The sequence below is a fragment of the Populus nigra genome, chromosome 14 (assembly GCF_951802175.1).
Source record: "Populus nigra chromosome 14, ddPopNigr1.1, whole genome shotgun sequence".
Lineage (NCBI taxonomy): Eukaryota > Viridiplantae > Streptophyta > Magnoliopsida > Malpighiales > Salicaceae > Populus > Populus nigra.
Window position 1 is genome coordinate 7,532,323 of NC_084865.1, and position 10,765 is coordinate 7,543,087.

The following is a 10,765-nucleotide window of genomic DNA, read 5'->3' on the forward strand; positions in this document are numbered from 1 at the left end:
GGCTGTGCTGCAGGGATATTTCGAAGTCTTGTCACTTTCTGGTTCCTTTATCCTTTCAGAGATCAATGGTCAGCACCACAGAACTGGTGGTTTAACTGTTGCATTAGCTAGTTCAGATGGTAGTAATTTTACTACATTTAATGCACTACATCCTCATCAAATATATAGTATAGTCTATTACTCGAAAGTTATTGGATCGGATCTCAAGCATCGATGAATATGTTTTTGCTCTTGATTTGAACAAAAAAAAAAGGACTTGGATGCACCTAGCTCAGGAATATTGCTCAACTCTTAAATAGAAAAAAGAAAACCAGTTTTAGAATCTTAACACCAATTCAATATCTTTATATCTTTTCTTGCTGCAACTCCCGAGCATTCTTTATCTGACATTAAGATTTGGCCATGTTTACTACAGAAGATGAGAGAGATTCAAAGACAAGGAACAAAGTTGAGAATTTGTCAACTTAACCAAAGCTTGGAAGTTCTGCATCCCATGGAACTCTTAATCAATCAATGGTTGAGCCAAGATTCCCTCTCTCTAAGTTGAAGCGTTGGACCCTTTAGTAACAACTGCAGTCAATAGGGCATGTCCTGGAGATAAAATGGACCCATCAGTAACTATGAAGTACTTTGCCTGAGGATATTTACATATGAGCAAAAGTAAATTATGCTCTCCTTTTCATATGAAAAGTAAACTTACATCTGTATCTTAGATGGGCCTTTTGACATTAAGAACATGTATGTGTTGATATTACTGTTAAATTAAGATTGATTCTTTCTTTTTGGATAATTTAAGCTGCTAGCATTCTTCGGACTTTTTTCTTCCTTTTTCAAATTGACGATCGATGCACATACAGAGTACAGTTTCAAGATTTATAATCTGACATGATAATTTTACAAGAAGTTGGAAAGTTCGACGAAGAATAGATATCAAAACTTTGGCCCGATCCAAACTCGGTGAGACAAGTGAAAAAAATAAGAAAAATAACATTTTCATCAACTTGTTGAATGCAAGTATTATTACTTTTTAAAGGTTTTGGACTTATCATAAGGACTCTGGACTTGTAGAGGGTCATGTCTTTGAAGGCATTCGTTCAGCCCCAAAACTTCAAACCTGATGTATTCTTAGACTTATCATAAGGACTCTGGACTTGTAGAGGGTCATATCTTTGAAGGCCCCAAAACTTCAAACCTGTTGTTCATCCCATAGACAAATTCATCAAGATCAATATCTTGGTCAAACTCCTTGCCATCCCTTCTTCCATGAAATTCTCTTGGTTTACAACCCCAAAATCATCAGCAATATCTTCATCACTGTTGTCTTCCTCTTCAACATCTTCGTAGTTTTGACATGGTTTCTGATACCTGGATGTAATGAAAATCCAACAAAGGTTACTCACAAAAAAAAAGTTTTTCACTCACCACTCCAAAGTTTAGAAACCGAAGAGAGAAAACTCCAATGCATGCATAGTTAGATAATCTAGAAAGATGACATTCTGAACTTGAAAACCATGTAGGGTAGACTCATTTTCCCATGCAATAAAGAGACAGAAATTTAAGCTCAATGTTGACCACGGGCTAACGGCAAACATTGTAAAAAACATCCTCTATTTGTAATGCTAACCCAAATTCAAGTAACCCAACTTCATTTGGACCAGTAGAGGACACTCGTGTGTCAGTTCCAGTATAAGAAATTCAGCCGGATGAAACCTTTGACAGAATTCCAAGGAAAAACAAAATGAAACTTCTAACAGAAGCATCAGCAACTTGTGTAAATGTCAATATCTTATTTTTTTATGCCAAAAAATGGTTCTTTCCTACCTTTAAACGTTTTAGCTAAAGTGACCTAACTCCAAAATGCGTGGTATGAGGATTTCACTCTTTTTTTTAAATCCCCTTTAGAAGACAAATCAATGTCAGAACCAAGAATTCAAACTTGTCACATTTCTTCAGCTAACATGGATCAAATGGGAAGAACATGTCCAGCCACTCCAGCCCACCAAAGTCCCTAGAAAGATCTTATTCTAGCAAATCTTCAAAGATGAATGCTTTGGAGATGGTGAACAGATGGGCTGCTTTAGCTTGTTTGAGAAACTCATTAACAATAGATGGCAAGCACACCTATTCATCCATCAAAACCAATAGAAGCTTAGAACCTGGTAAGACGAGTTCTTATTTTTATTCCAAAATTTGGTTGGGGGTTGGGGGGTTGGGGGGTTGGTTATGTTTAAGGCCGCGTCACTCACCTCCAAAGGCCCCAATTTGTGCTTCAATATTGATTCTACAGACATGAGCTGTGATTGAGCGTAGGAACATTCATTATTGATCTCATATGAAAGCAGAGCACGTTCATAATTCCGTGGTAAGAAAAAAACATCACTACATCGGTTTCACAACTGCTGCCACCAGGAAGAATGTATCATATGATAATTGAGGAAACTCTTGTTAGAGTATGCAGAATAGATGTTGCAATAAGTTGAAAACTCCAATCATGTGCAGTTTTAAACAATTCAATAGCAATAGTGGTTTGTAATTACAAACAAGATATCGCAACAATAATGGAGCAACAGGTGAGGACCAGTAATGGGAGTCATTGTGCTTCTAAGCAGCATTGAACCACAGAAAAGAAAGTACTCTAGTGTGGCAAATGGAAGTGGTCAGTGTGAAGCTGCTTATGGCAATGGAAGTAGTGAAGATGTTAGTGCTAACATTGTTTTTGATAGCTAAAGCATTAAGTGACAATAGACGTGATAAAATGTCAATAGAATGAAATGTCTTGTATCCCATAAGTACAAAATATAGGAGATTGCTCACGCTCGCACTCGCACACATATTAGACAATCAATTACAGGACAGACACACACACACACATATATTAGACAATCAATTACAGGACAGACACACAAGCAACATTAGACAATCAATTACAGGATATCTTGACAGCACATTTAAAGTTGACATGGTCCATGATGAAAATTTCCAAAAAGCTAAAATAGATCATATGAAAGAAATATCAGTCATGTCAAGACAACTTCAGAACTTATCAAAGCACTATATACCTGGCATGCATAATAGAAAGCTTGAGGTGCTTTTGGATTCATGTCACAAACCCACTCTTCACAAACACCAATCCACCAGCCTAAAACACCATAAACCCAAGCAGCACATTAAATAAGTTATCCTAAATGATTTTCTGTTCTAATATATCAAGTTGTTGCAACAACACAAATAACAAAATATTAACTGGATCTTCATAGTTGAAAAAAAAGAATGTTAAGCATGTCTCATAACCTTTTCAACACATTAACGAGAGAGGAAACTGATAGAAACTTCCCACGAGCCAAATAGCTAGCAAGATAAGCCTAGCACTCATCCTGCATCGAACATGCAAACATTCATTAAAAAAATGATACTCAGGAATCAGGACAACAGCCACATTCCATGTGACCATGCACATTCTATACAATTTTAGGAACTTAATGTGGAAGGTAAACAGTTAGCAAGCCTATGAAAGTAACAGTTAGCATATCCCAACCATTCACTTACACGTACACATGAAAGCAAGACAATTGCTTACCTGAGCAAACTTTGACTTGTATGTGTCAAGATAGTTGCCATGAATGAAGATAAAAGCGTTTCAAATACCAACAACAACAAGGGAAAAAAATAATTTTGGATGCAAGCCTATGAAATAAAGACATGAAGTTCAACGAATATAACTTCAGAAAATACCTCACCCAAAGGCTTCTTATCTGCAGAGGCTTCAAGATGCTCAAAAATTGTATCATCAAGCTATCCAGTAAGTCAACAGTAACACTTTTACCTAAACTCTTGAGAATTAATGTACTTGGAAGCTGAGAAAATAACAAGATATTAGTTTTCACTTTGGACAACAAGACAAGAAGGTAGAAATTCAATTTGTAATTATCATACATGTGCTGCCCAATATATAATAAAAAAACACATTCAGCACCACATACTCTGCATCATGGAATAAGAATTGCTTTACACAGTAACATATTGGGACTATATCTTGAATATCGATATGTAACATTGATCTCACAATTAAAACCAATAGAAACAGAAGTAGAGGCCATGACAGCATGATTTTTAAAAACATTTAGTTTGAAGCTATCACCAAATAGCTTAATGGTACAGAGTTTCCAAGTATTTTTGAAACTCTTCAATCTCCACACAAACGACATGAAAAATGCACATTGTGCAGACAGGAACAACAGCATGCATGCACAAAAGCTTATCAGTAGGTTCACAGTAAGGTAAATTTTTTGTCACTAATAGTGTAAAATACACACAAGCGCCACCATACATGTCAAGGAATTCTCACACTCAAGTGAGTTCTCAGGAATGAAATAGTCATGTATTCAGTTTACTGGACAGCCATCAACCATGCACAGTCTGGAGGTGGTGAAATACTCAAAGGAGGTCTCAGGAATAAAATGGTCATGTATTTAGGATTTTAGTTAACTGGACTACCCACAAATAATATTTTCATTTGTCTGTTCCAGAAATGAATACAACTATATGATGATCAGTTGTGGAATCTGGATCATGATCATACCTCACCATCATTATTTGCCTGACCATCATCATCATACCTCACCATCATTATTTGCCTGACCATCATCATCATCATACCTCATCCTCATCTTCTAACTCCATTGTAAAGATGCCTTTGCAGAGATCATCCCTTAACATTTCATCCCAGCCAATCGCAACCTGTAGGGAAAGCTCTTTAACATTACGGGTGATGCAAAAAATAAGAGAAATTCCAAGAACCAACTTATTACAACCACTTATATCCAATTCTAGAATTGGACAGCATATTCACCACTTCCACGAGCATGCTGTTCCCAACAAATTCTCTAATAGCACCGCCCTCCAACATTAGCATATCCTTCAAATATATCTGCAGCTGTAAAGAGCAAATGAATAATAAGAACAAATACCAAACAACAATCATAGACAAGAGCCGTCAGGATTATTTAAAGGATCCCTTTTCAGGATATATTATCCATAGGATATTGCAGGATGGGTTAACTGTAATTAGAAAGAAGAACTTTAATATATCTTTCAGCTACTTAACTAAACATCTATCCAGAGATAACGTGAGCACATCCAAAGAGGGAAAAACAATCCAAACCACAACAGCTAATTGAACTCACATGACATTTTAGATGATCCGTGTTGAAATCCTTCCTAAAAAACATAGGCCTCATTTGGACAACTGTTGTAGACAAATTTATGGCTGCCATAGGCACCAAATCAACAATGACTTCTAGACCAGTATGCACACGAGGAAGAACTTGTTCCTTTATTGCCTGAACACATGCATTCCTGAGCATATGTGATTCCATTGGTGGCATAAAATTGTTTATGAGCATATCAAGGCATAGATCAACATATTTTCCATTTGAAGCAGCCTGTAGAATGATAAACCAAGAAAAATATATAATGATTCCCTCACACTACAGAAATACAGTTGCAAATAATTGCAAGACCACATATCATGCATATTACAAGTTCAAGCAATGCACCCATCACATCAGGCACACAGTTCCACATGCTCATTCCAAAAATCATGATTGAAGAAGAGACACATGGTCAACATCGTTCATATAAGAAACTGCCCCAGATAATGCCTTTAGACTTGTCTGCAAAGTGAGCACAAACAATATTATAAAATCATGAATACTTGGTTAACTAAAGTTGGCGTAACATGTAAATGCTAAACTGAGAATTTCATGGATACTAACATTCAAACAAACAGTACGAAACTACATAGAGCTTTGATTCAAAGAGAAAAAACTACCAAAAGCAAAGCCACTTTATCAGGAGCAAAACGATCGCTGCGATGCAAAACCCCAGCAAGCTAGTGTTAACTGCTCCTATCACCCTGAGCATGGAGAATTCAGCTTTATATTACTTGGGAGCAAAGATGCAACAAATAATTGGAAAACAATATGCTTGAATGAACAGATGGATTGGCTAAGAACCCAAGCAAGTCTGTGTGAGTAAATTATTATTATTATTATTATTATTATTTATTATTATTATTATTAAATGTATAAATTTGGGAACCACTAGCAAGGAAAATTATCTTCCGATCCTTATTGGTGTTCACTGGTTGGTTTTAGGTAAGGTCAGAGTCCATCCCAAAACCAAACCAAGCTTTCATCGGTTCATAAGTTTGAGGACTGGAACCAAACTGTTCTTCAAGAAAGACCAAAATAAAAGCGAAACTGAAAAATATCAGTTTAGTTTGTTTTTATTTAGGGGTTGAGGACTCCTGCTCAAAGAGTGAACAAACAGGGGTGACCAATTTCAAGCAAAACTAAAAGTTACAACTTCAAGTAAATGTAAGAAAAATAAAAAAATAAATGAGCAACCCAAAAAATAGAGACCAGGTGCATAATCAAGTGAAATACAAAATAGGTTCAGCATGCAAGATAAATTCAGACGAACCTTTCAGTCTCCGACAATTCCACAACCAATTATGAACTCAACACTTCTCTTTCAATCAACTATTCCATTTCTATCAAATACTAAATTACTTAAACAACGGATCCTTAGATCTACCAAACAATGAAGCAACTCTCCAAGAAAAGGAACCCCAGGCCCACCACAGCCCAGAAACAGTTCATGACTACAGGCTCCCCTATATTTTTAAACTCTTCTAATGGCACAGCATTCAAATACCTAGCCATTAGCTCCAAATGACTTGAGTAAACGGAACAGACCAACCCCAGGGGCCAAGTTAGATTGGTTTAATCAATCAAAACAAGCCACTCAGCATCCCCACCTATATACATTTCCTATAAGAACCTGTATATGAATTCAACTCTACCATTTCTCACCATAAATGGGTAAAAAATTCAAACACGACCAATTTAAAAAAACTGAGCTTTAAGACAATTTCTCCAAAAAAAACATAAACCACTAATAAAAAACTATCAAAACCAGAAATGCTGACAAAAGGGCATCTCTAACATGATAAGATAAATCCCAGTCAGTGAAACTAACAGCTTCCTCAACCTCATCTTGCTCTTCCATTCCTCTATATTCTGTATATTGAGGGGCAAATTCAACACCCATCTGTTAGTCCCACTTAACCTGCAAAAACAAGCCAAAACCATTAAAATAAATACAAAACCCATCAAGAAAAATAAAAATAAAAAGAAACAAGTTACCATCTTTCGAACCAAAAAACCATCAACAACAAAAAACTTACTAAAGGTTGCTTTTTTTTAGCTTGTTATATAGCTGTTTCTTTCCTTGTCGTTCTGGATCAATGGTGGTGAAGCGGCGACGAGTCGTCGGGGAAACGGCGGCGATGAATTTATGAAGGGGCAGCTGGCTATTCATTGTAAGTCTGTGTTTTGTGTGTCAACCGCTAAAGAATAGAGTAGCAAATTTATGATAGTGTGAAATGGTTACTGTTTGTTTTTGATTTTGTGTTTTAAAAACAAAATTTGAAAAAAATTAAGTTTTTTTTTAATTAATATTTTTTATATTTTTATATTATTTTAATATGTTAATATCAAAATTAATTTTAAAAAAAAACTATTATTACATTACTAAACACTCATATGTTATTGCTTTGAAAGAAGGGATGGATACATTTTAATTTTTTTATTTAAAATTATTTTTAAATAATTTTAATAGGTTAATATTAAAAATAATTTTTAAAAATAAAAATATTATTTTAATATATTTTAAATAAAAAATATTTTAAAAAATCACAAATATTCTACGTGGAGGTATTTTATTTGATATGAATCAGTCTTGTTTCTCTTATTTATACAGTATTATTATTAAAAAAAATTATTTATCTCTTATTTTACCTTCTAAATTTATAAATTGATAACACTTATTCATACGCATAAAAAAAAAACAGTTAATAAGAGCTAAATAATTAAACTATAAAATATTGATATTTAATGTAGTTTTTCTTATCATTAATTAATAAAACATTAAAACCTCATCTCTGTATTCATTTAAATTGAATTTATTTAAAAAATAACAATAAAATCTCATATTTAGAATCATTTTAAATATCTAGAATTAAATTCTAAATAGAATTCAATCTTTAAAAAAAAAACAAAAATAAATCAAGATCAACTCACTAATTTATTATACTAAGAAATTAATGTTAAAGCTAACTTCTTCAAAATACTCATATATCCTTTTTCTATAAAGAAAAACATTTAAAGGAATAAGACGAAGATAATAAGAGTAATGTGATAAACAAAATGAAATAAATTATATCTCTTCGTGAATTTTATTTTTTTTATTAATTGAATTCAAATTAAACAATATAATTGAATTCAATTAGAGTGGAGAATTGATTTCAAGCAGCTTACAAAATATCTAGCACTTTCATTGTTTCAATTATTTTAGATGCATGGCTAATTGCATTATGCATTCAAATAATACAACTTTTCTCTGTCTTTTTTATAACGTCTTTATTTTTATTTTTCTTTTACTCTTTAATATTTATTTTATTTGAGATTAACCTTCATAGTTTGTTTCTATTAGCTTAATGTATCACGGGTTAAAAAACATCTAGTCAAGTCACTCGATTGTGTGAAAAATTGTTCAAATTTTAAGATTTGATGCTTGTTCTTATGATTGTTATTTTTTTTCCTTAAATCTTTTTATGAAAGTTTCATTGTTTTTAATTTCACCTTTCAATTCAAGTTTATAATATGTTGTTTTTTAGTGATTTTAACCCTCATAATTTTTTCATGTATAATACTTTCGGTTTTATAACTCGGGTCACGGTTTAAAAAGTTAACCATAATTGACTTTTTTTGTCTTATTTTTTTATATTCATATTTTTTTTCTTTCTTCTATGCAATTATCATATTTTTATTTAATTTTTACTTTGTTAACAAATAAGATCATTGAGATGTTTTGGAAATATTGTGAAGATATATTTCCATAATATTGGTAAGCATTCGTCTTTTGCATTGAATCATTGTTTTTTTTTTTACTTTATTTGTTGTCGATATCATTATTTTCTAATGATATTATTAAATTAATCGAGTTTATTAAACTAATTCGAGCCAATTACTTGAATATTATTTTTTTATTTTTTTAAATACTTACCTCTTTTTGATATTTTTAATAAAAAAAAGGTTGGCACGCGGCGTAGCGCGGGCCACCTAACTAGTAATTATCTATTCCTTCTTCTTAAAGGATCTGTAATTTTTAGTTAAATGAGGCTCCCTGAACTTTATCATTAAATCATTATTCCTTACTCTCTCATCCTATCAAAATATCTAATTTGTATGCCTAGTTCATAAACTATTACTATATTTTCTAATCCCGGCTTACATTAATTTTATGCAAGATCCCACTCTTGTAACCCAATTAAAAGCAAGATAATTTGTATTAAATCTAAAAATTAATGAGAGATTATGATGCATATCTAGAGGAAAAAAACCCTAGAATCCACAATCAAGAAATAAAATACTTATCCAAGAAAGATAAAATCATATTAAAAAACCCCAACTCGTTAATTATTTGAATCAAGAACCGAAGGCATATGATTAGAACGTCACAAATATGATCTCCTTGGTAACTTCTGAAAAGTTCAACAAATAACCAAACAAAGTGATCGAAGACTTTTTTATTCAATATGTCTAATATATTTTCACATCAAAAAATAAAAAAGGTATTTATATGATCAACTTAAACAAACATAAACCCTAATTAATTATAGGTTAAAATTTTAATCCAAATAACTAACTAACTTAAAAGTATGGATGAAATAAAGTACAAAGTCAAAGTCTTGTATAAATAAAAGCTCAATTTTCATAGTAACTTCTAGGCCATATCAGAAAGCCTTTTCGATGTCTAACTGCTACAAAATTTTAATCTTGTTGGAATCAAGGGCCTTAAAATCTTCTAGCAAACTCTTAGCTAAATCTAATAGTCGGATTGAAAGTTATAATCATTAATGTCATAACCCAATTCTAGATCTCCAAGATTGTTTTTTATAAAAATACATCTTTCTTTATTCAAAAGATCCAAAAAAAATTAGAGATTCAAAATCCAAAAATATTTTCAAGACACAAAGATATAAGCTTTTAAGCCGTAGCAAACCAAGATTCCAAAACAATAGCTAAGTTGGGATATTTTGACAAGATGGGATGAAGAAAGACTTAATAGAAAGAAAATTGATGTTGATATCCAAACTTGACCAAAACTAGAAGAATTATTTAAGTTTAAGGACTTAATCAAATTTTTAACAAGTTTGATTGACTTATTTAAGGACTAAATTGAAGGAAAATTAAGTTTGAAAGTCAATTGAAAAAAAATTAGAAGAACTTAATTAAACTTATAATGGGTTTTATGAATTCAATCAAGAACTTAATTAAAGAAAAACCAAGTTTGGAGGCCTAATTCGGATCAATTCGCAAAGATTGAAAGATCAGGCACACAATTAAAACTTTGAAAAGCTAAATTGGTGCAATCAAGGATTCAATTGAAATAAATTTGAAGATTGAAATCTGATTAAGTGTCAAAATGAAGAATTTCAAAACCAAGAACTAAAGTGTAAAAGGCACATGAGTTCGAGGACTGAAATTAATCAAATCAGGGGTCACTTTGAAAGAAATTAAAAGTTTGATCATTGATAGAGGTCAAATTGCATAATCTGGAAATTAAGGACTAATTTGTAAAAGGCGCTCAAATTAAAACATTTAAATCAAGGTTTCTAAGAGTGCAATTGCAAAAACTA

The 10,765-nt window shown here is 32.4% G+C and overlaps 1 long non-coding RNA gene across 13 annotated transcripts; it reads right to left on the reverse strand.

Moving 5' to 3' along the window:
• Nucleotides 1–267: 267 nt before the first annotated feature.
• LOC133672609 (uncharacterized) lies at nt 268–7,437 on the reverse strand. 13 transcript variants are annotated; one of them, XR_009834873.1, is made up of 12 exons: nt 7,250–7,437; nt 6,484–7,131; nt 5,831–5,914; nt 5,539–5,672; nt 5,184–5,441; nt 4,850–4,933; nt 4,580–4,737; nt 3,733–3,854; nt 3,292–3,374; nt 3,060–3,139; nt 1,025–1,365; nt 268–591 (listed from the first exon to the last, which is right to left on the reverse strand). It is a non-coding gene; the product is annotated as an uncharacterized LOC133672609 (long non-coding RNA). The 13 variants fall into 13 exon arrangements; XR_009834872.1 differs by lacking the exon at nt 268–591 and having other exon boundaries at nt 853–1,365; nt 7,054–7,131; XR_009834870.1 differs by lacking the exon at nt 268–591 and having other exon boundaries at nt 853–1,365; nt 7,042–7,131.
• Between the last annotated feature and the right edge of the window lie 3,328 nt (nt 7,438–10,765).